Raw genomic sequence first — 26,512 nt, 5'->3', positions numbered from 1 at the left:
GATAAGGCATTGCGATGTTTTCATAGGCAGATCTTAATCTCCATGTATGCAGATGATATTACTCTGTATATACGAGACCCCAGTGATAATCTTAATCCGATTCTTAGGGAATTCATCCGCTTTGGTAGGCTTTCCGGAATCCAAATCAATTGGAACAAGTCGCGTATTTTCCCTCTCACGGCATCTACCAAGCGATTTGTGCTGGACTACCCTCTCGCTTGGAGTGACGGCGACTTTACGTATTTGGGTATCCGCATAGAAAAGGACAAAGATGAGCTATTGCGGGCCAACTACGGAACGACGATGTCGAGTGTGTCTGCCTGCATTACTAGATGGATTACGCTTCCCCTTTCTATGGCTGGCAGGGCCTCCCTGATTAAAATGGTAATATTGCCTAAACTGCTGTATTTGTTTTTGAATATCCCCTTTCACCCAGGTGGGTTTTTCTTCCGGCACCTCCGCTCAGAGCTCATTAGACTAGTCTGGGGTGGGAAGTCGCCCCGGCTACGGTGGGAGGTTCTCACTAAGCCGTACAGTCAGGGCGGGTTTGGCGTCCCTGATTTTGAACTTTATTTTCAAGCAGCACAAGCACACTACGCCTATTTTTGGATACGGCAACCCAGATATATGCCTCAGCTTGCTGCTGAGCACTGGCTTGCACACCCGATTCCCATAGAAGGCGCCTTGTATATCCCAGTACGGAGGACAGATACCACGCCCTCGACCGTGATGAGCACGGTGACGGCGTGGAACCAACTCACAACCAAATTAGAGAGCGCCATGTTATATGCGCCACTCTTACCACTTGTTTACCATCCTAGTCTGCCTCTGTTACAGGAGGTGGGGTTTCGGAAATTGGTTCACCCTCTAAACGTCAGAACGTGGGGAGATCTATATCATAATGGGATGTTCCGCTCTATGGAGCATCTATTTGGGGGCATCCAACCCTCGCCCCTCGAGGTTTTTCTGTACCTTAGGCTCCGGCACGGGATCAAGACACTGACACCAGACTTTCCGAAGGAACCTCCGTCAGTCGAACCCTTACAACGTATCCTCTTGGATGAGACCCCTGCGAAGCTAGTTTCCAGAATCTACGGGTCGGTTCACACGCTTGTGATCGCCCCGCCGTTGGCAGCTCGTGCGAATTGGGACCAGGAGCTACCGGCCCCGTTGATGGACAGGCAATGGGAGTTCTGCCTCCGGCGCGTCCCTTCTAGTAGCCGCTTTCGGATAATACACTACAAATACATCCACAGATTATATTACACTCCTGCGCGGTTGTATAGATACCGGCTCCGGGACAACGATAGATGCGATAGATGTCACGCCCCTATGGCGGACTTTCTTCACCTGGCGTGGGCATGTGAGGCGGTGAATCGCTATTGGTGCCAGATCTTTGCGGCAATCTCTACAATGATTAATTCAGAGGTAGAGCCCTCCCCGATCCTTGCCCTCTTGGGTTACGTAGAACCCATACAAGCTTCACACCGCAAATTTATTGCGCTTGCCTTCTTGCTTGCCAAACGACGAGTTGCGTGTAAATGGGGTAGAGGTAGGGCCTCCAAATTTAAGGACTGGCTGCGAGATCTTACTTATTGTCAGGAACAAATACATACATACTCTGAACTACTGCCACCCACATCGCGCCCTGTGGATATCTGCGCTCCCTTACACTGCTACTTGTTAAGAGGGGAAGCGGCTGTTGAGAACGTGACATCCACATAACCTTCATGCGGTTACACCACTTAAGCCGTACTGACCGTCAGTTAGAAGAGGGTACTCCCCCCCCCCTTGGTATGTGGTGCTTTAGGTGCTTCATAATGGGGGACTTTACCCCTATGCCACCTTGATGCTGGGAGGGGAAGGGCCGTCGAGGGTGTCTGGTTCCCGGGAGCCCTATGGATGTGATGAGACAAATGTAATTGCTTGCCACGGGGGTTAGGACCGCACTGTCAATGCCTGTTGGGTTTATTTCATGCCTACATTGTATTGTTAGTGAATGGGATGTGTACCAATTGCTGTACTCATGCAAAGCACTGTATGTTCGCACAAAAAACTACTAAAATAAAGGTTTAAAAAAAAAAAAAGGATGAGTGGCACAGCTTTCTCAACTGCCATATTGTGCAGCATGCAGCAGACCATGAAGATTTTGCAGACCTTCAACGGGGCATATGGGAGGGCGCCGCCGGTCGTGTGTAGGCACCTGAATCGGCTCTTCAGGAGGCCAAATGTCCTCTCTATCACTCGCCTTGTCCGGCCATGGGCGGTGTTGTAGCGGAGCTGGGCCGGCGTGCTGGGGTTGCGGAGAGGTGTGATCAGCCATGGCATGTTGGGATAGCCAGCGTCCCCTACATGGAAACCACATGGACATAAGTAGGACAGGAGAAGCGGTCGGGCTGGAAGTCTACACAAAATACAGGACAGACAGAGTGTACCCACCAACAACACATGCTTGTTCGTTGCGCAGCTGCGTCATCATTTCAGGCACCCTGCTACGCCTCATGATGTAGGCATCGTGTGCTGATCCTGGAAAACGAGCACAGACATGTGAAATCACCATGTTGGACAGACACACCACAAGGGCATTGATGGAGTGGTAGTGCTTGCGATTCCTGTACGCTACCTCCTGTGCCTGTGGTGGTACCAAAGCCACATGTGTCCCATCTATGGACCAAATGACATGGGGCATCCCTCCCAGGGCATAGAATCCACGCTTGACAACAGTCAACTGTTCAGGAGTTGTGAAATAGATAAACTCATCCAGGTGAAGCAACATGGCCTCTAGAAAATCATGCAGCACACGGCTGAACATGCTCTGGGACATGCCACCAACAAGAGCTATGGTATTTTGAAAGGTAACCGTGGCAAGAAAATGTAGGGCTGCCATTACCTTCAGCGTGGGTGTCAGTGCCGTAGGATACCTGTGCAGCGGTTGCAGGTGTGGTGCCAGCCTTGCCGTCAACTCCTCAATCAACGGTTGGGGGAAGCGGTAGCAGCGTATACAGTCATTCTCCCGCATGTCAGCCAAGTCCGGAATTGGTCGGGGAAGAGGCGGCGCTCTGTAGTAATTTGGAAGTGACAAGGAAGAGTGAGTGCACTACAACAACAATTTATATGTACTGAGCACATGTTAATCTGTCAATACACATATGCTACATAGGGAGTCAGGTATGTGCTACATGCCCTGGCCACGTATGGCTGCCAGGTGACACTCCTACCAAGACCCAGCTACACACGGAGATTGTGAACCTCCACATCCCATGGCATGGGACTAGCTGTGTCCCAGTGTAAGTGAACAGCCAGACGCAATACAGGAGTGACATACATCAACATATCAGCAGAAGTAGGATGTTGATTGCAGAGACAGGTAGCGGAACACTAGAGCCACAGGTCACATGACATTACACTAGGACAGCCCACACACCTTGCCATGAAGGTGTACATGTCATGACTGACCACACATACATTGAGAGGATGCAGACAGGTCCTTGTTATGCTACTCCGTGTCCCATGCATACATACATACCTTACATCTGATACCACATGTGGCCTGGTGTGCGTAACAGTGTGCCATGTCCATCTACACACAGACACATGTTGGTTGCAGCAACAGCAGATGCTTATGAGGGAACACCAACATCAAGCTAATGTGAACACACCACACATACATGACATAGTCACATCGTGCACCGTGGGTAGTCACATGTCTGGTGTGGTAACCCCTGTAGCGGGCATCAGGGGACACTTGCGTGTGTTGTTGACTGTGCGATGCCAGTGACGCTCATATCAAGTGTGCTGTACGACATGCACACATGTCAAAGGAGTGAAGGGCATGTCTGGCACATATAGCACCGTCACACATAACATCTGTACACATTCCAACATACATCTATTGCCTTCACAACTCAGGAGTAGTGTGCCACCTCACAGCCTTTCACACCTGTGCCCCACACATGTAGTACTGGCCAGACAATGCCATGATGTCCATCCATGGACAAGTATGTCAGCTCTATTCCTTTCTGTGTGCTGCCTGTCACCACTGTTATGTGTGTAAGGCACCGTACATTCGCTCTGAGGGCGTGTGTACGTTCCCTATCACTATGGGAGTGCTGCCGTAGGCCTACCCATAGTGATAGTGAGCGTACAGGCGTGTGTACGGTCCGTATCATTATGGGTACGCATACGCGAGAAAACCCATAGTGATAGTGAGCGTACACGCGTGTGTACGGGCCGTATCACTATGGGTACGCATACGCGAGCAAACCCATAGTGATAGTGAGCATACACGCGTGTGTACGGGCCGTATCACTATGGGTACGCATACGCGAGCAAACCCATAGTGATAGTGAGCGTACAGGCGTGTGTACGGTCCGTATCACTATGGGTACGCATACGCGAGCAAACCCATTTCCTCCAATCCATTTAAACCTAGCACAGTCAGTGGCTTTGCAATTTTTTTTCTTGAGCATGATGTAAACTCCACAACCACATTGCAACAAAGTAGATTCATTCAAACCGACTTTTGCTGGGCACCTGATGAAAAAAATTCAAACTTTAAACTTGGTCTCCATGACAACCAGCATGCATGTAGGGCTTTATACTTGTCCCTCATGTGTCCCCTATGTAATTTGGAGATTCACACACAGGTACGGTGCGTCCCGGGGCCCTAGGGCACCCCAAATGCATGGCAACGGCCAGTACACGCGTGTGTACGGTCCGTATCACTATGGGAATGCTGCCGTAGGCCTACCCATAGTGATAGTGAGCGTACAGGCGTGTGTACGGTCCGTATCACTATGGGTACGCATACGCGAGCAAACCCATAGTGATACGGACCGTACACACGCCTGTATGCTCACTATCACTATGGGTGTGCTCGCGTATGCGTACCCATAGTGATACGGACCGTACACACGCCTGTACGCTCACTATCACTATGGGTAGGCCTACGGCAGCACTCCCATAGTGATACGGACCGTACACACGCGTGTACGGGCTGTTGCCATGCATTTGGGGTGCCCTAGGGCCCCGGGACGCACCGTACCTGTGTGTGAATCTCCAAATTACATAGGGGACACATGAGGGACAAGTATAAAGCCCTACATGCATGCTGGTTGTCATGGAGACCAAGTTTAAAGTTTGAATTTTTTTCATCAGGTGCCCAGCAAAAGTCGGTTTGAATGAATCTACTTTGTTGCAATGTGGTTGTGGAGTTTACATCATGCTCAAGAAAAAAAAATTGCAAAGCCACTGACTGTGCTAGGTTTAAATGGATTGGAGGAAACATAGGATGCAAATGTGAGTGACCAATCACTCTGTACTCCTGTGCATGAAACAGGCCAGCAAGGCAGATATAAGGCAGCCAGGTCCCATGAGAGAGAACTTGCCTGCACATCTTTTGATTCTACAAGACTGCTGCTGCTCGTGATTCCCTGGCACCATGTCAAGGTCTGTGGAGAGGGCCCAGCCATTCACCCTGGAGGAGAATCTGGCATTGCTGGATGTGATCCTCCCACAGTACCCCATGCTGTATGGGCGACCAGGGTTTCAGGTGAGTGCAGAGTCCACTGGCACAGACTGTGTCCCTTTTTTGTGACTGTGACTTCTGGCATTGTGCCCAGGTGTGACACACATGCATTGTACTGTGGAGTGGGTCCCAGGGGGGGGAATGCCTGATGTCCAGCCAGAGCATGCTGTGGTGCATGTCTGCCGTCCTCACTTGCATTGTGTTTACTGTGACAATCACTGCATGGTGCATGCCACATTCTGCCTGTCTAAGCCTCCTGGGAATGTTGCTTCTACAGTCCTCATGTGATTATGTGGTCAGCCCAGTGTGACAGGTGACTGTACCCACAGATGTGTGTTAGTTCAGTGTACCTGTGCTGAGAGTGTCCACATGATGTGTTCGTACCCTGGACATCGGTGTGTGTGTAAGTCCCCTGTCATGTGGGTGGGTGCATATGTGGAGTGTAGCGCCCAAGCTGCATGAGGGATGGATATACCCTGGCCATCTGATGCGAGCAGGGAGCAGTGCTGTGTGTCTGACGTGCAGAGCCAGCCCCACACCTGTGAGCCCCCCCAGTCTAGTGGCACATGTGCAGAGTGAGGTTTGTAGCTGCATTTGGCAATGTCAGGTGAATGTCCTGTGCCTGTGTGTGTCTGTGTACTCTGCTGAGGTAGCGTCAGTGGCCTGTGGCATGTGACTGCTTTGAGGTGCTGCACATAATCATGGTGTACCTTGTGATGCACAGTGTGAGTCTGGATCATTTATTGTGTCGTACCCCTCATGCCACCTGTGTACTTTCTATGGCACGTGGTGCATTTGCCCTTACACAGAGAAAAAAGTCCCAATGACAAAGGTGCAATGCTTTGGCTGCATACTATGCCTTGTTGAAACCAGCAAAATTGTTCTAATGTGTGTCTCTGTGACATGTGGCAGGTGTATTGATGTAGTCTCACTTTTTCAACCCCACAGGTAGGCGCCTCTGCCAAGGAGCAGATCTGGAGGGACGCCGTCAGTGCCGTGAGGAGGACGGAGGGTCGCAAGCGGCGCCTGGCCCAGGTGAGAAAACGCTGGCAGGATATCTGGTGCTGGACGCGGAGGATCGCACGGGTCCTGCTGGGGGACTCACCTGTGGGCCCTAAGAACCATGGGCGTCGCCGTCTGACCCACATCCACAAGCGTGTGCTGGCGGTGGTCTTTCCAGACATGGACAGGCGCTTACGGGAGAAGCAGCAGCAGGAAGGGGGTAGGTACATGTGTGTTTGTTGTGTGTCACCAGCATTTGCAAGTGCGCAGTTGCATGGATACACTGCCAGTGTTTAATTTTGCAGTGCAGGTCCTGTCACACACAGTATAGCGGTGCTGTCCTTCCTCCCTTCCCCTCCTTGCCATGTGTTCCCTGGTCTGTGTGTAGTCACTCTTTCACAAGGTCATCTGGGCTGGCAGTTTATCCACGTGACCAATGCTTGCAGCATCATGTGTGGGGGTGGTGTGTAACAGGTTTTGGCACCTTGCCTGTGCCCTGTCCAGTACAGTACTTGTGGGGTCCATGTCAATTGGCACTGATGCTGAGTCCAGACATAGGAGTATGTTTCTGAAGTGTAATGCCTTACAGCAAGCATGTCCTATGTTGTGGCCTGTGACATGATGTGCATGAGTGTGCTATACGCAGAGTGCAGGGATGGTGGCCTGTGTTGCAGTCATTACCATTCAGGACCATGGAATATTCTGGCCACTACTGTCCCCTGGGGCATACTTTGCTAGGTATCATGTGTGTCATCACAATATGTGGACACTCTCAGTGTCTACAGCATGGGATGTGCTCTGTGCCATTGTCCCCTGGCACCATGTATATTTACGTAACGTGTTCTACAAGTGTCCACTGTACAGCCTGACCTAATTTTCCTCGTTCATACTCACGGTGGCCAGTGCCTGTGTGTCTTGTTACAATTACTGATGATGGCCATTTGTAAATGAGATCGTTGTACAGGCGCACATGGGGTATTTTGGGTGCAATATGGGTTTCTGGCAGCCCATGTGTATTTCTCCCTGACTAAGAGATGCAAGTGCTTCCTGTGTCTCATCACATTGTCTCATGTAGGGGGTGGTTGGTGCGGGCAAGGCCTACATGTCGACCCCTGAAATCTCAATGCTCGGTCTGGCCAGTGTGTGCTGTTTGTCTGGACATACACTCAAGGTGCAGTGTCCCATTCATGTTGGGCATGTCTTTAAGTATTACCTTTGCAGCATGTGCCTCAAGTTCATGGAGATGGTCCCTGCTCATCCCTAGTTAGGGCAACGCTGTGTGGTGCAGATGCAGTGCTGGATTGTCCCCAGAGCCTGGCTCCTCTGTCCAATTCCATATCATGTCATTTGCAAATGTGTCATGCTCTCCATAGTTTCTCAGTGGCATGGTGGGTGAACCAACTGTGTGTTGCAGGGCCTATATATGTACCTTGTATTGTAGATGTTACTCATCTTTCAATTCAGGCTATGCACTGTAACCTATGTTGATTTGACTCATGTGACATATGTATACAGGTGTCTGATTAATTCCTGTTCATTCACCTTGCCCACAGCATCGTCGGGGAACACGGATGGAGACACCGGCACGGACCGTGCGGAGGGACCGGGCACCAGTGCCAGCAGTGACACCTTAGCTGGCACATCGAGTGTAACTGAGGCTGAGGGGAGTGAGCCGGAGGACCTGTCCACTGCCACCACAGATTATGAAGCTGACGGGTCCGAGGCTGACCACTCCGAGGGGGCGGAGGATGCTCCAACAGCTGACAGCAGCACAACATCTCACCCCGCCCCCTCCATTGCCATCACTGGCCTCCCACTTGCTCGTGTCCCTTCCTGGCGTGCTAGGTCACCACGTGTCTCCTTCCTGCCAGGCACCGCACCCCCTGCCCCTGTATCCACTGCTGCCGCCAATGCCGAGTCTGTGGACATCCTGCGGCAGTTGCAGGTTGGTCAGGCTGCGATGCTTAATGTCCTCCATGGCCACGGCCAAGTGCTCACCAACATGGAGGCATACTTGGAGGGCATTTCAGCATCGCAGGCTGACCAACGCAACTTGCTGCGGTCTATTGACTCGACACTGTCTGCAGCAGTGGGTCTCCTGCAGCACTTCGTCCCACCCCCTACCCATGCCCCATCCACACTTCCCACTCCCATGCCTGTCCCACGTACACCCAGACGTCAGCATGCACACACCCCACCAGACACAGGCACCACACCAGCAGGGAAGGCAAAGCGCACACCTCCTGGCACGCACACACAGGGTGAAGTAGGCACACCCACTGGGTCGGGGGGCAAACGTAAGACACGCAGCCAGAGTGGGAGTCCGCATTCTGCCAAATCCACTCCCTCCAAATCCACTCCCCTCAGCTCTCCTGGCCACAAATCCAGCAAGGACTCCTTCATGGCCGCTCTGTCCCTGAGCCCCACAGTGACACCACCCCGCAAGCGGTCAAAGGAGTCCCGGTCAGGGTGGTTGAGTCCCCCCCCCTGTCCACACCCTCCCCGGGTAGCGCTGCGACCCATCCCTGTGACCCCCCCCTCCTTGGGGCCTGTGGTTCCTTCGGGTGCAGGGGAGACGCTGAGCGACCTGGCAGTAGTGTGCAGCGCCATGCTCGAATCCACCTTTGGCGCTGCCCCACCCCCTGTGTTGGAGTCGTCCGTCCCTGCACCCACGACACCTCCCCTTGCCCCTCCTGTCCCTGCGGTGCCTGGTCCTTCCCCCCAACATGATGCCCCCCCTGTGGAAGACAAAGGAGTCTGACTGTGCAGGCAAGCTAGGGGACACACGTACCACTGTGTCCCCCATCCGGATTGGAGTCATGGACTGCCCTATGGGCCTTGTATATATTGACATTTCTGATGCTTCCAACGTACATCCTGCTGAATAAAGCCATTTTTTTTCCTTTGAACACTACTGTTCATCTGGTATTGCTGTTGGTGGACCTGCTCCATGGTTTTGGGTGGTGATAATGTGTTGGGTGTGTGGGAAATGTAGTCTTGTGCTGGTCATAGGGTGGACCCTGGTATCTGTGTGCCATCACAAGCTGTTGGCTAAATTACTTTGTTCATGTGAACAGTTACTGCATGGTGACATCGTCCCAAGGTGTGTTCCTTCCTCTGTGAAGCCTGACATCTTCCCTGCAGGGTGTTTCCACTATGTGGTGCTGAGCTGTGTCTACATCAGCTGGGGGTGTGACGGACTCCTTCAACTTTGCACATGCATGCTGTGCGATGTATCCACCTGCATCATTTGTGGCATCCTTGGTGGTCACTGTACTTGTGTGTGTAGACTGTTGAGAAGACTTCATGTGGACATGTTCTCTTTTAGGCGCTATGCATGTGTGTACTCCCAGCCTCGCACACATGTGGTACATGTACTGCAGGGTCTTTGTGCACCTGACTGACATTTGTGGGCATTGTATCTGTGGGTACTCCACCGTTTGCGTTCCATGGGCACTGCTGGGAGGACTCTACACCCACCCCTCCTGTGTCTGGGCACTGCTGGGAGGACTCTGCACACACCCCTCCTGTGTCTGGGCACTGCTGAGGGGACTCTACACCCACCCCTCCTGTGTCTGGCCACTGCAGGGGGGACTCTACACCCACCCCTCCTGTGTCTGGGCACTGCTGGGAGGACTCTGCACACACCCCTCCTGTGTCTGGGCACTGCTGGTAGTGATAGGCACCCACCCCTCCTGTGTCTGGGCACTGCTGGGAGGACTCTGCACACACCCCTCCTGTGTCTGGGCACTGCTGGGAGGACTCTGCACACACCCCTCCTGCGTCTGGGCACTGCTGGGGGGACTCTGCACACACCCCTCCTGTGTCTGGGCACTGCTGGTAGTGATAGGCACCCACCCCTCCTGTGTCTGGGCACTGCTGGGAGGACTCTGCACACACCCCTCCTGTGTCTGGGCACTGCTGGGAGGACTCTGCACACACCCCTCCTGTGTCTGGGCACTGCTGGGGGGACTCTACACCCACCCCTCCTGTGTCTGGGCACTGCTGGGGGGACTCTACACCCACCCCTCCTGTGTCTGGGCACTGCTGGGAGGACTCTGCACACACCCCTCCTGTGTCTGGGCACTGCTGGGAGGACTCTGCACACACCCCTCCTGTGTCTGGGCACTGCTGGGGGACTCTACACCCACCCCTCCTGTGTCTGGGCACTGCTGGGGGGACTCTACACCCACCCCTCCTGTGTCTGGGCACTGCTGGGAGGACTCTGCACACACCCCTCCTGTGTCTGGGCACTGCTGGTAGTGATAGGCACCCACCCCTCCTGTGTCTGGGCACTGCTGGGAGGACTCTGCACACACCCCTCCTGCGTCTGGGCACTGCTGGGGGGACTCTGCACACACCCCTCCTGTGTCTGGGCACTGCTGGTAGTGATAGGCACCCACCCCTCCTGTGTCTGGGCACTGCTGGGAGGACTCTACACCCACCCCTCCTGTGTCTGGGCACTGCTGGGAGGACTCTGCACACACCCCTCCTGTGTCTGGGAACTGCTGGGGGGACTCTACACCCACCCCTCCTGTGTCTGGGCACTGCTGGGAGGACTCTGCACCCACCCCTCCTGCGTGTGGCCATGTGCGCTCCATACATACACTGTTGGGGTGGGGGTACGCTCCATATATACGCGGGTGGGGGTACGGTCCGTACATACACGGGTGGGGGTACGGTCCGTACATACACTGTTGGGGTGGGGGTACGGTCCGTACATACACTGTTGGGGTGAGGGTACGCTCCATACATACGCGGGTGAGGGTACGGGCCATACATACACTGTTGGGGTGGGGGTACGCTCCATACATACGCGGGTGAGGGTACGGGCTGTACATACACTGTTGGGGTGGGGGTACGATCCATACATACGCGGGTGTGGGTACGGTCCATTCATACGCGGGTGTGGGTACGGTCCATTCATACACGGGTGGGGGTACGGTCCATTCATACACGGGTGGGGGTACAGTCCGTACATACACTGTTGGGGTGGGGGTACGCTCCATACATACACGGGTGGGGGTACGGTCCGTACATACACGGGTGGGGGTACGGTCCATACATACACGGGTGGGGGTACGGTCCGTACATACACTGTTGGGGTGGGGGTATGCTCCATACATACGCGGGTGGGGGTACGGTCCATTCATACATGGGTGTGGGTACGGTCCATTCATACACGGGTGGGGGTACGGTCCGTACATACACTGTTGGGGTGGGGGTACGCTCCATACATACGTGGGTGGGGGTACGGTCCGTACATACACTGTTGGGGTGGGGGTATGCTCCATACATACGCGGGTGGGGGTACGGTCCGTACGTACCCGTGCCCACGCTGTGGAGTGCTTGTGCGGCCCGTACCCAGGCCTTTGGCACATGGGTACGGGCCGTACCGCCATTGTTGGGGTGGCTCTTAAGGCGTGGGTACGGTACGTACCTGTATTGTTGTGTTGCCGGTTCGCGTCGTCGCCCACTTCCGCTGTGGCGGACGCTGGCGTTGCTGGACACGCCCCCACCCCCTCGAAGTGACCAGGGCCTGGAGGTCAGGTATGTCCAGGGCATGTGTGCTGTGTGACTTGGGTGGGGGTTTTGTGTCCTGCCCCTGCCCCCCCCCCTTTGCCCCTGGGTGTTGTTCTGACCTTCTGCGGTGGCTGCGTCGGTACCTGTAGAGGAGGTCGACTGCTATGAGGGCCGGGATGACACGTAGGTTCGGGTCCATGTCTGTCCGTCGCGTACAGGTGCTCCTTGTGCGCGTCGATAGGCCTGGGCAGCAAATTCCGTTCCGCTCGCGGAATTTGCGTAATTTCGCGTTCCGCGGAGAACGCGAAATTGCTCGAAAGTCTGCTTTCCGCGATTTCGCGAAATTTTTGCTTGTTCGCGTTCTCAAAATGCATGTTCGCGAGATATTTCTCCTCGAGCACGCAAACAGCAATTGCGAACAGGAAAAAAGCATCGCGAACAAGCAATTCCGCGTGTTCGCGGAATTTCTGCGTGTTCGCGGAGATTTTTTACCGTTTCGCGGAGATTTGCGTAACGCAATTGCGCAAATTCCGCCCACCCCTACGCGTCGTCCTGATTTCCCAGCAGTTTTTGGCTGCCGGAAAATATTCTCCGCGCGGGATGACGTCGGTGCGAATCGTACTGTGGAAATTTACCTTGCAAACTGAACATTATCTGCGCCATCTTGCCTCTCCCCAGCGCCACGCACAGCGAATGCACGGCCGCCATTTTAGGCACCCCACTCTCTCCCCGCTCATTCTCGATCACCAGCGCTTTCCCCTGGCGCTGCGAACATCCCCCCCCGCGCGCCGGCCACCCCCGCTCTCTCATACACGGGCCATAAACCCTCTCCTTCAGCGCGACCCTGCTACGGAACCACATCCGACCGACATCCCATACATGGTCATGCCGCACCTTTGATAACCCCCTTCCTCTGCGCCCCATTGTCCGAACTGGTCCCAGGCCATCACCTAGCCCTGCGGATGCAGTTTATTGCCCCTACTGTAAGGGAAACACCCCACATCAAAGGGATTACAGTGGATCAAAGCCCCTACCCCCTGAGACCCGGCCGGTCGCACACACCCCCGGGAATTGGCGGAATTCCCTGCTGCGCGATAGCCATCTCCCACTGCGGGTAGGGTGGGAACCTCTACCTTAACTATGTGTGGGATCGGATCAGAGCCGGGGCTTCAGGGGATGTTCTTTCATGCATCAAGAGAATCTCAAGAATGTACTATGTGTAATAAAGCAATAAACCGGTGTATAAGAGACCAGGTCTCAGAGATGCGGTTAGAGCACCTCGTGACGATACCTTGCTGTCTGATCTGATGTGTTCTGCTCCGACGGAATAAAACTTTGTTTCCTGCCTTCCAGTCTCCGGCGCCTGCCTCTTTCATTGGTAAATTATCGAGTGGTATGAGAGGCGATTACCGCCGGGCAAATACTTGAAAGGTTATCGACTGAAACTGCCGCTACCATTTAACAATTGGCGTCCCAAACGTAGGGCCCATCAGCGACACGTGGATCCAGTGGGAGAGGTCCCGACGACAGAGTGAACGACTGCAACGATCGGGAGAGCTCCTGCCCAATAGACCCTCGTCTGGCAGCCGATCATCCGAACTTCACTGGTTCCGAGCAGACCTCTCTCGAGTATTCTACGGTCCTGACTGGGAACCATCAGGAGTGCCGCGGCAAATACGGAGAGTAGAGGACGATCGGGCGCTGGAGGCGGAAGACGAGAAACTGTCCACGCGGTCCGGGTAAGTTCGTGATACACGACAAATTGCGAAATAATTGATTGATTGTCCGAAGCTTTTTGAATACTAGTATTGCTCATTGATTGTGCTCATTGATTGTTCTCTTTGAGATATTCGCTGTCTACAAACGGGGAGGAGTAGAAATACTCTCTCTCTCTCCCTTTGCAGATAGTGAAGGGTAGGTAACGCAGACTTTTGTCCCCGTTGAAACCCGTCGTGCCTATCTTTATCTCCCCACTGATTGATTGTCCGAACATTGATTGTTTTGAAGAATAGTGCTCTTTGAGATATTCTCTGTTTGCAAATAACGTAGAATAGAAATATTCTGTCTAGTCTTTGCAAATAGTGAAGGGTAGGTAATGCTGACTTTTGTCCCCGTTGAAACCCGTCATGCCTATCTTTATCTCCCATTGATTGATTGATTGATGGATTGTCCGAACACTAGTTGTTCGATATTGGTTCTTTGGAGGTATTCTCTGCTTACAAATAACGAAGAATAGAGATATTCTGTCTAGTCTTTGCAAGCAGTGAAAAGATAGGTAGTGCTGACTTTTGTCCCCGTTGAAACCCGTCATGCCTATCTTCTCCCCACTGATTGGTAGTTGGTTCTGCCCGGACCGCTTATTAGAGGTGAACCATCCGGCTCCACTGGAGGGCACCCCTAATAAGGACATGTTCACTAAATATGGACTAGTCGCCGTAGCTTATACCAAGCTATGGCATAAATATACAAAGAAGGACCCCGAGAGTCAGTGGCCACTGATGGGATCCTTCGACGACCATAAGATAGCAGTGCTAGAAATAGCCCTGCGTAGCAATAAGACCACGCCTACTATGCTTGACAGTATTGGCATGTGGCGCAAAGAAGCAACGCAACGGAAAAAGAGGGAAGAAGTAAAAGCAGAAAAGGAATTACGAAAGGCAGCTCACCTTGCCGCTAGAAAGTTAGAAGAAGAAATAAAGGAGAGAAGGGAAACTAAACTAAGACAGGAGCCCGAAACATCAGGCCAGTACGCTGTTAGGACCCCTTCTTTGCTCTACCCTGAGTTGTCCCCCAAGCAGCGAACGAATGACGAATTACTGTTAGGTCCCCCGATCATTTACATGCCCCCTCCATATGCACCCTCCCAGTCGGTAGTGCAACACCCACAACCCCCGAACACGAGCGAAAGCAGTACAGGGGCCTCGGTCCTCACGGCCTCCGCGCCGGCCGAGCCTCCTGTGCTGAACACAACGTCGGCTATAACGTTAGACGACCCAGAGATGAGAAAGAAAGAGTCCACCAGAATGAATCGGCTAGCGAAGGATGAACGAACAGGAATCGACAAGATAGTAAAGGCACTGGTAGGATCCTTTTTGACCTTACAAAAACTAAAGTAACGCTAGGAGTTAGCCCTTTGTGGGACATATGAAACCAAGGGAAGGAGCCAAGCTCACGGTCGAAACGACCACGAGGTAGCCCGACTCCATTACTCTCGCCTACCTAAACATGTCTGCCCTACTGCCCACCCCGCCCAATAAGTATGACAAAATCCTGCACAAACGGAAGCCTGCTGGCACCCCACCATCGACGTCACCAAACTAGGGCTAGATCGCGCGCAATTGGTCTATGTTATTTTTCCGATTGCACAGTAACCTCCTTGTGCTCGTCATCAAATTGCAAATAGGTACAAACACTCCAACGAAGTAGTATAGTTATAACATTTTAATAACTTAGAAGATATAACGAACACACCAACAGGGTAACCAGGTTAAAACACGTTTTAAAACAACTATTTACATGACAGTCTGCTGCAACCTCCATCCCAAAGCCTTAACGTCCACGTGACACCATCCTCGCCTCTCCTTCCTCGAAATTGCAACATTGGCCTGTTTTGGGCGGTTCTTTTAGTCGGCTTTGGGCTATAAAAGCCATGCAAAAATCCATTGACATCAGTGGCGGACGACTGTGCGAATAGGCCGGAGGCTATACGAAGCGCCGAAGTTCTGGCAACACCAAGGCGGAGTCCGCCACGCTGTGCGGATCTTCCCGTTTTCTTTCTTCTTTCTTCAATAAGGGCTGATGCCCTGGCGGGGGGAAGCGACGCGGACGGGCCTCCCCCACCTCCCCAGGTGGAGGCTCGCCAGCAGATGAGGGCACCCCAACCGTCTTTGACTCACCGGCCAGCTGAGCTGCACCCTGCCGCTGCACGCGACCACCGGACAACCGCCCAAGCACGGGTTCACCAGGATCGCCACCAGCTCCCGACGCGAGGAGTGGGCCCCCGCAGCCAAGAAATCGGGGACCCACCCCGGTGGTGATACCATCCAAACTGCTGTCGTCACTGCTACTGGAATCACCCCGGTGGCAGTACCATCCGAACTGCCGCTGTTACTGCTGCTGGCTCCTCTCCGGTGACTGTACCGAAGAGCTGCTGCTACTGCTGCCCTTGAACTCCGGCGGTCGACTCCTCCGGATCCAGGCCTAAAGCCCACCGTGAGACAATTCTGGACTCGAAAGCTTGTCTGCTTGGGCGTGGGCCCCACCCTTGACAAAATGCTCCCCTCAGCCTTGCAGAATCGGCTGGAGTCATTTGACACTCGACTCCCGCGGACTTCCGGTAAGGACAAAACCGCCGCCATTGCTCTTTGCCCCGGACGGCAGCCACCTTGCCTCCGCTTGGTGCAGTGAGAAAGACTGGTTCAAAGCGTCGGCGGAAGAACCCGCCTCCTGCCCCGCCCCAAGAACGAACCATGGCATTTCTACGGGGTCGCAGTGACGCCATGCTGACGCAAAATTGACGCTAACGAAAGTACTCGAACTACTGAAAGGGATTCTGGTCCAACAGCTAATTCATGGAAAGACTTAGACTGTACTCTGGCCCGACCTCGCCCCAAGATGGCGCCGATGTAGGAGAGGCCTACACACCCTTGTGGCGTCCCAGTCACGTGACATTTGTGTTAAAAAGATATATATATATATATGCGATGCTTCCACACATGATGGTCGGGGAGGGGCAGGAAGGGAACCGAATTTATGCCGTAGTAGCGTTGCTCATGACACTCGACGCCTCCCACCACGTGGCCGGCCTGAACGGTTGTAGGCCCGTATCTTGTATGCTGACATTGTTTTAAATAAAGGGTCTCTTGAAAGAATTACGGAATCAGTGCCATGACTAATCACATAGGTTGATAAAGATTTCTTCATTTGAATAAACGATTGTTACTCCCAAGCAATAGAAAACAGATAATGCAGTCCCTACTTGCCTGAATCTTTTTGATTAACGGAATTTGTACCCACCACATCTAACTTTTCCAAGAGTTGTTAAACAATGGTCAACCATAGCTCAGGGTATATGCCGAACGCAAGGTATGGTATCTTGCACCTTAATACACGACCGATTGAGAAATGCATGTATGACAAGGGAACGCGAATTTAGGAAATGAAATAAATTAGAGCATCTTTGTCTCAAAAAAAAAATATAATAAAAAAATAATAGGTCTGTGGTATCACCCATTCCTGCGACTAGCCTGGTACGTGGTAAGTAGAACTTTTTCGTGTCTGCGCGCGCTGGGGTACTTTTAATGCTGCACATCCCCTCCCCTCTTTTTCCCCTCTATAGGTCACGGCAAAGATCCGACTGAAGAATGAAGCGGACATGGACCGTACCGAGTTCAATATCAGGGAAAATTTAGACAAACGTTGTGAGATAGTGCGTGAAGGGCAGACCACCATTGAGAACATGAGAAACTGTATGGCATGATTGTGCGTGTGTGCTATGATTACACGGTATGAATATGTGTGCATCTCATGCTTAGGTCACTTGAAGAAGGCGTCACTGTATGATTGAAGTGCTCGCCCGTCGATCAAAGGGAGGAGAATAAAAGGGTCCGACACCCCCTAGGACAAACTACAAAATACTGAAAGTACGCAGCATGCATAGGAAAGGAGGACAGGAAAGGAGAGGTCCCGATGCTCAACGTAGCCCTGAGTCTCCATCTTAAGTTTCTGCGCTTGATGCATGTACTGTCACACCCAATCTAGCATTTGTGTGTACGTGATCACCGAATTTATGTCTTTTCCCCGCTTGTGTTTTCTTGCATGGAACAGACCCATACTACTCCATGTTGTGTGTGTACCAAGTGGCCTATTATCTTCATATGTATGCCAAATAGCCTACTTGATGCACACCTATCTCTCTCTCTCTCTCTCTCTCTCTCTCTCTCTCTCTCTCTCTCTCTCTCTCTCTCTCTCTCTCTCTCTCTCTCTCTCTCTCTCTCACTCCCTCCCTCACTAAAAAGCCTTCTTACCCTCTTTTCTGTTTGAATAAATTAACGACACATACCTCCTCGGTAAGTGTATAATTGGCTTGGAGCACGGTGGTGTTCGAACAAACTGACTGAAACAAAACGACCGTACTTTGCCACGTTACTACCTCTCCTTTCTACAAATATTGAGCTTAATTGGCTGAGAAAAGAAAGGACAGGTAAGACGACTGATGTCTCCCAATTTGGCCCTCATCACGGGGACTATATGTCAGTGGTTTCCGTCTTTCAGAGCTTTAACAACACCATTACCCCCGCCCAATTATCCCGGAATAGAATGTCTAAAACACCCCGTTCTCCCAAGATAACCCCAGCCCTATACTAGCCGCCTCAGAGTATTTCGAACGAAACAGCAGATGACCTCATTCACTAATGATGCATCGCCTAAACTGATAAAGGGTTATCTATTGTCGCCCGCAAAAATAATGCTTAGCTTATGTTCCTCCCCGAAATGGATACTCGTGAACACGTGACAGTAGCACCTCACACTTTCTTTTTATAGACTTAGCAGTCCTCGGAAGGAAATATGTAATAACAAAACTTGTGTTGAGATGAACGAGCCTCTGCCGGAGAAGCCGGTTCGAATTTTTAATAGACTAGAAGGTTGACAGATGTCAGGCTTCCTGCAACCAGTATCGGGCACAGGAATCGGCACCTAGGGGGCCAGACGATGGACAGGGACACCCACAGAAACTTGCACAACAACAATAATTAATAGATTAGTAACGCACACACTAACATCAGAGTTAAAAGACACCAATCATGCAGCAACCGATAAAAACATGTCCGCAACTACTCGGTGGTTGGGAGAGAGGATGAAGTATGTAAATGTCTTCCCTGCCAACTCTCTAAGACTTTTGTTTCTTGCACCCATTTAAAGATAACGTGCTGCCATCGGAAGGGAGGGGTCGGACGTGACGCACAGCCTGGCTGCAGACCATGGAACATCTATGACATCGACCAAGGGGGAGGCTACGAAGCAAAAAGGGCGTGAGACGAGACACCATTTCAGGATGATAAGCGCGAAGGGCTACATCGAGGCCCCCTGCTCACCGACCAGCGTGCCTGAAGTCTCAACCCGTCAGGCCCGATTGATGGGCCCAGTGCTGGAAGATTCTGCTCCCCTTGGTCCACATTTTTTTTATCTGATCCCACTCCACCCCCTCTTCCCTCGGCGTCCCGAAGCACGTCACACCCTTCTCTCTCTCACCATCTTTTATATGGATTATGAATCTGACCTACCCACAGAAGAACAAAAAGCAGGTACCCTGTCTCAAAGTACCTATGGTGAACTGTGTTAAGGAACAGGGCTGTGATCGGAGAACAATGAATGATCACACCCTGCACCGTGAGAAATTGGATTTGAGCTGGACATTAGCTCCACCGCCGGTGCTCAACAGTGCCAACGAAAGAAGAACAACAATGAGAGCTTACCAGTGATAGCTCTTTATAAAAAGGACACTGGAAAGAAGAACCCATGTCAAAGTCGAAAATCCTCTCCCAACCACCTTTTTATACTAACTATCTTCTTATCAAATTTTCATGATGTTGCATCAATCACTTCCGACTGTACACTGAGAAGTTAAGAAAATGTAACTTTGTATAGTAACATCCATACAACACCAGCCATGTACACGACTATACTGTAACTCTGTATGTACTACCTCCTCGCCTACTTTATCACCTGTAAGTAACTATAAGCAAATGTGTCAGATTACTCCTGCATGCCCTAAAAACTCTGTATCTTTAAGGAATGTACGAAAGACATTAACGATATTATAGCTGAAGGTTAACGAAGATAAATGACGGCCAGGCAAGCTGGCGAGATATGTTAAAAGGGAGGACTGTGGAAATTTAGCTTGCAAACTGAACATTATCTGCGCCATCTTGCCTCTCCCCAGCGCCACGCACAGCGAATGCACGGCCGCCATTTTAGGCACCCCACTCTCTCCCCGCTCATTCTCGATCACCAGCGCTTTCCCCTGGCGCTGCGAACATCCCCCCCCGCGCGCCGGCCACCCCCGCTCTCTCATACACGGGCCATAAACCCTCTCCTTCAGCGCGACCCTGCTACGGAACCACATGCGACCGACATCCCATACATGGTCATGCCGCACCTTTGATAACCCCCTTCCTCTGCGCCCCATTGTCCGAACTGGTCCCAGGCCATCACCTAGCCCTGCGGATGCAGTTTATTGCCCCTACTGTAAGGGAAACACCCCACATCAAAGGGATTACAGTGGATCAAAGCCCCTACCCCCTGAGACCCGGCCGGTCGCACACACCCCCGGGAATTGGCGGAATTCCCTGCTGCGCGATAGCCATCTCCCACTGCGGGTAGGGTGGAAACCTCTACTGTAACTATGTGTGGGATCGGATCTGAGCCGGGGCTTCAGGGGATGTTCTTTCATGCATCAAGAGAATCTCAAGAATGTACTATGTGTAATAAAGCAATAAACCGGTGTATAAGAGACCAGGTCTCAGAGATGCGGTTAGAGCACCTCGTGACGATACCTTGCTGTCTGATCTGATGTGTTCTGCTCCGACGGAATAAAACTTTGTTTCCTGCCTTCCAGTCTCCGGCGCCTGCCTCTTTCATTGGTAAATTATCGAGTGGTATGAGAGGCGATTACCGCCGGGCAAATACTTAAAAGGTTATCGACTGAAACTGCCGCTACCATTTAACAGTACTTCCTGGTTCGTGGAACGCAGGCTGCATGCGTCCCGACGTCACGTCTGCGCTTTTCCTGATGTCATTTGTGTGTATATTTTCCTCGGTTGGTGTTTTGTACGATTCGTACGGAAATAGTGTTTCCGTGCGAATCGTACTTTCATGTTTGTAAAGTTTTGCAACCGGGTACGAGTCGGACGGAGAATACGCTCCGACCGACGGTTCGTACCCGGTTTCTCCAGGATCGTAATCGGCACCTATATGTTGTGACACCCATCTTCCAGAAAACGCTTTGCATTCCGCCTCGTTGACGAGAAGACATCCCCGCTTACCTGCTCCTTGCCGAAGGGACTCCGCTCTTCACTGAAGATTCATTTTCTTCACCGCTGCAGATCAATAGCATTCCCGGAGCTGCAGAAAAAGAAACCATAAGCTAAGTGAACGTTTTCTAGTTTGATTCAGGTGCCCTACGCAAGAAAGCAGGAAGCAAGCGCACAATACTTACCTTGATTTTCTTGGGACAATTTTTGGAGAACTTTACCTAAAAAGATAAATACAATAATTAGCATCAAAACGAACATTGTAATTCTAAAGGATTTTAGGAAAGATATTTCTTTGCACATTTAGTGATATCTTGAAGAGCACATTTAAGGATTTTGTTGTGTGTTTGCATATTTTATTTCTTTTATTAATACAGGTTGTGAAGAATATTAGAGTTGGAACAATAGAGAGTAAGTGAAGTAAAAGAATAGAATAGAAGTCATTGTTAGTACACTACTGAATAACTTGAAAACCTGTAACATATTTCAACATTTATCTTAAAACACAGGTACGAGCAAGCAGTTGTCTCCTACATAAATCAACACACCATCATTCAACTTGAAACAAACTTCAAGACGACTACAAGGACGCGACGTACAAAGTTTCTTGATCGCAGGTAGGAGACTACACAGATAATCAGAAAGGTTACCGTTTAGAATAGTGCATGTTAACAAATGTAGTTTTAGGTCAATAGTTGGTTATACTTTTCCTTGTTGCCTCGCAGGTCGACAACTAGGAGCAACTAGAGTCCATGATCCGGCCCTCCTCCCTGAATCTCAAATGTGTAGCCTTAGTGTATCTTACCTACAAAGGTTATAAGTTAGGGTACTGGGAAGTCGGTCCATAACATCTCTGCCAAATCAACATACAAGCAACTGACAGGTAAGATTGCTTGTGATTCTGACATGGGCTCACTGGAATCAAGTTATCCTGACTGAGGAGGGGTGAAACCCCGAAACCGGTCCTAGGATGCTTGTTTCCGGTCCAGGGAGGACCTGGCTTAGCAGTTCGGGCTGGACTGTTCCGATGAGGCCCAGGGTCAAGACTGATTTTCATAGGGCCAGGTCTAAACTGGGGTGGCATGGTGAGCAAAAGAATGATGGATTTAACCCAGATCTTTTGACTGGGGTTAAATGTTTTGATTTGTTCTGCATTCTGTCCATCAATTGTGTGTCTTTTGCTTTCTCGCCCTAAGTGCGCCAGGTATGCCCAGACGTGGGTCCTGGGCTCACTGTGCCACTGGAATCAAGCTATCCTGGCTTAACAGGGGTGAAACCCCGAAACCGGTCCTAGGATGCTTGTTTCCGGTCCAGGGAGGACCTGGCTTGGCAGTTCGGGCTGGACTGTTCCCATGAGGCACAGGGTCAGGACTGAGGCAGAGGGTCAAGACTGATTTGCATATGGCCAGGTCTAAACTGGGGTGGCATGGTGAGCAAAAAAATAATGGATTTAACCCAGATCTTTTGACTTGATGGTGAATGTTTTGAGTTGTTCTGCATTCCGTCCATCAATTGTGTGACTTTTGCTTTCTCATCATAATCCCCATGGCAGAAACGCCGTCCTTAAGGGATTATGAGGCCTTTCCGACTGGCTGATGGGCTCCTTGAGCCTATCAGAACCGATTTGGATTCCCCAACCGGTTTAAACTCTGATTGCCGTCATTGTAATACGGCAGTCAGAGGTTAAACCTACAATGTCGGTCAGAAAGTCTCCGACCAGCGGTCAGAGGCTTTCCGACCAACATTGTAATTAGGCCCTATGTGTTATATGGATATTTATGTTGTACCAGGTTGTTATAAATACAGTGGTCTCCCAATTCATCATTTGCTATGACAACACATACATTTTGTAATCAAGAAAACAGATGGATAGGTTTTCTCTTCTCTGGTTTTCTATGGTGCTGCAGAATCTATAGTCCAGATTTACCTGGCAAGAGGGTAAACTTGAGTGATGATTTGAGATCTGTGAGATTGATTGTGCTTGCTGTAAGATCTTTTTGTGTGAAATTATTATTAATCCGAAGCCTAGCAAGTCCTCAGAGGATATAAAAACTGCTGATTTAGGCAATGATAAGCCAAATATAGATTTTATGACGTCAAGTCCAGCAAGACATTTTTCAAATCTCATCATATTCAGATCTGTGGAATAAGATTACTCTATTTCTATAATGTATTGAAACAGTGAACTTTAGAGTGATTCAATGGAGTCTCTTCCCTTTTCTACTAACAACAAAAAACATTTGGTAATACTTTCCATCTTTGGAACCTTCTCTATCTTCAGTACTTCTGTCAGAGATTAATAACAACGAGGATTTGCATTTGACAGCTGTATTTTCTCACTGATTTATTGCCCCCTGGGAGGTTTTTCCAGTACCTTGTTTGGACTTTTTGTTTCCACTTTTGCTTTAAAATTAAATGATTTGCTATTCAGATTCATGGTCCCAGACGTTGTACTTCTCAGGCTTTGGAGAGCATGCGTCTTCTTGAAATGTAGCCCTCCATACTCTTCCTATTTTCAACTAAATTCCATCAAGGGTGATGGAACAAGTCGAACAAGGAGTTTTCCTCAAAGGAGTTTGTTTTGCTAACCCCATTGTTATTTTTTGGTTCTGCTCATTTCTCTAGTCTACTTAATTTATTACTCTGGTTTTAGGTGATATATTGGCAACAGCCATTGAAGGATAACAGATAATCATATCAATATAAGTAGAAACAATGCTTGTCATTACATGGTTAAACATTACAATTAAGTTTTTACAACGCATTAATTTCCAATGCTTTCTAATGTACCACTATGTAATTTACCTGCACCACACAAGTATTTACAATGTGTTTTTTACCACATAGGCCAAAATAACAATGATTCTAAATTAAGTGCAATTATATTAAATAAACTTCTATTGACATGCAAGATTTCGTAAATTAATATTTGACACATTTTACGAAAAGATTAATAATCCCCAACTAATTGGCATCACCATTTCCACATCCAAAGAGGACAAAATATGTGTTTTTCAGACAACAATACAATCAGTTTCTGTCACACAGTCTCTTCCAAATTAAGTGAATTCTAAAACATTTTATACATAAAAGCAGGTTTAACGCAGAAATACTATATATACGTTCGTCAGTGAAACCAGTGAAAGGTGAAGCTGAGAAAACAGTTAATACACAAGTGGTGTAACTGTTCCATAGAAGAAGATGTCTGATTGGACAGTGAAGGGAGTGAGGGAATCTTCCTTATTGGAAGGTAGTGCCTTCACACACCAGTGTGGGTGTCATGCTTCATCATTGGTCTTAGCTCCTTGTGGAGTCCCTGCAATGCCCCACGCGCCACGTTAGAGGGCTCTTTAGCAGGGATCTTTTTGTATATAGCCGTGATGAGGAGTGCAGGCGTGTGGGAAGGGTAAAGTGGTGAAATAAAGGACTTTAAACTACACAAGGGGTACCGAAGGATATTTTAAACAGGGATCCCCTTGACAGGGTTAAAATTGTGTGGAATATCAGCTATGGTTATGGAGCCTGACAATCTCTTAATGGCTACTCTAGAAGATTGACATGTTTCATGTCTTTTAGGTCTGGGAGGGATCTGTGGCGTTTCTTCAGGACCAAAAATAAATCAAGGGACTCTACCCTTAGTCAGGGTGGGATGCATAGATCTAAAAATGTTGGATTACACCAGTAAGTCCTGAGCGCCATTTGTGCAGAGGGCGTTGTGACATACCCTCTGCCTGTTTACTCTATTTCCTGCCTCCCTACTTCCGGTCTCACAGTGTGAGGTGCTGGTGGAGAGGTCTAGTGCTCCAAGCACACACACTACTTAACCCACGATGAAGCGGGCATGTGGAGAACACACCGCTGGCGTGCCAAAGGCACGCCTAAGACAAGCCTGTCTGCTCCCATCAGCGTCCCGGAGGTGGCCGGCACAGGTTATGCTGCTGTTTTTTTTAGTTGGTAATGTTAACTATAGTTAGACTGAATTGCTCGACATTGTATGTACCCTCTGTAACTGGGTAGCTGGCCCCAATGGGGATAGTGCCACTAGGCAGTCAAGTGGCACACCTCTAAAGTTTTGCTCTGGGTAGGCCTGGGCTAAATTTCCGTTGTCATTTTCGCGTTCCGCGGAAATCGCGAAAATGTCAAAATTTCCGCATTCCGCAGCTTAGCGATAATTTGTTTCTTGCTCGCGCTGTACAATAATACATTCTCGTGCGCGCACGATCGCCTTACCTGAATCCCCGCGTTCGCCGACAAGTTTTCCCGATCCGGTCGAGTTCTCCATGAGATGTTGGATTGTTGGTAGCCATTTGCGCTGTCTCGCGACAGTTCGCGCCCGCAGAAATGTCATTGGTCGCGCGATCACGTCTTTCTTCTCGCGATCATGCACCGCGAGAAGAGTGAAAACAAGATGGCCGCGCCCGCAAGCAACCGCATGGGTACGTTGGCGAGCCGCGACCACGCAGAAAATACCGCGAACGGGCGGGAAAAAACTTCCGCAGCTTCGCGATATTTCCGCGTGTTTGCGGAGATTTTTAACATTTTCGCGATAATTTTCTTCACCGCATCCGCTCACCAGACAATAGCAGGCCTACTTATTTATAGGCCTCCAGGCCCCGCAGGAAATTTTACTGAGCCACTTAGCCAAGCTATCGCTCCGGTAGCTACCTAGTATAAGCAATGCCTGGTGTTAGGTGACTTCAATATGCATATGGATAACCCTGATGAGCAGGAGTCAAGGAGGTTGCAGCAATCTTTGGAGATTTTTAATCTGGCCCCTTATGTGCACCTTCCCACCCATGAAAAGGGACATATTTTAGACCAGATTTTTTCTAATGTTATAATAGAAACAGACACACCGCTTCCACTGGTATGGTCTGATCATTTTCTATTATGTTTTAAAATTCCTAAAGCCCTATTTCATTCGCAACCCGCAGTAAGCCCCATCCGTGTAGCTTCAGATCTTTCAGTCAGATTACACCAGACGCTACTAAGTCAGCTTTGATTCAGCACCCGATTCCTTTTAGCGATGATCCTGAGTTAGATGCACTCAGCCTAGAGAGTTGGCTCGCGGGTCGCGCCTCAGAGCTGGCTCCACTTACTACTAGAGTGGCTAAATCGAATCGTATCTCTGCTCCGTGGTTTACAGAAGCCCTTAGGAAAAGCAGAAGTGCCTGCAAACGGTTGGAGAGAGTGTGGCGGAATAAGTTTCATCCAAAGGACAACGCCATATACAAACAAGCTCTGAAAGCCCACTATAATAAAGTCAGCGAAGAAAAGAAAGGTTTTTGTCCTCCAAAATTGAGATCTTTAAAATTGCCAAGGATTTTTCTTCCCCATGTGCGGTGGGCATCCCGTTTACCCCCACATCTGCCTGGGTTCAGCATATTGCTAGTTACTTCCATGATAATATCTGTACGATTCAAAAATC

This window comes from Triturus cristatus, chromosome 10 (assembly GCF_964204655.1).
Source record: "Triturus cristatus chromosome 10, aTriCri1.1, whole genome shotgun sequence".
Taxonomy (NCBI): Eukaryota; Metazoa; Chordata; class Amphibia; order Caudata; family Salamandridae; genus Triturus; species Triturus cristatus.
The sequence above is the reverse complement of the archived record's forward strand: the minus strand, read 5'-3'. Positions refer to the sequence as shown.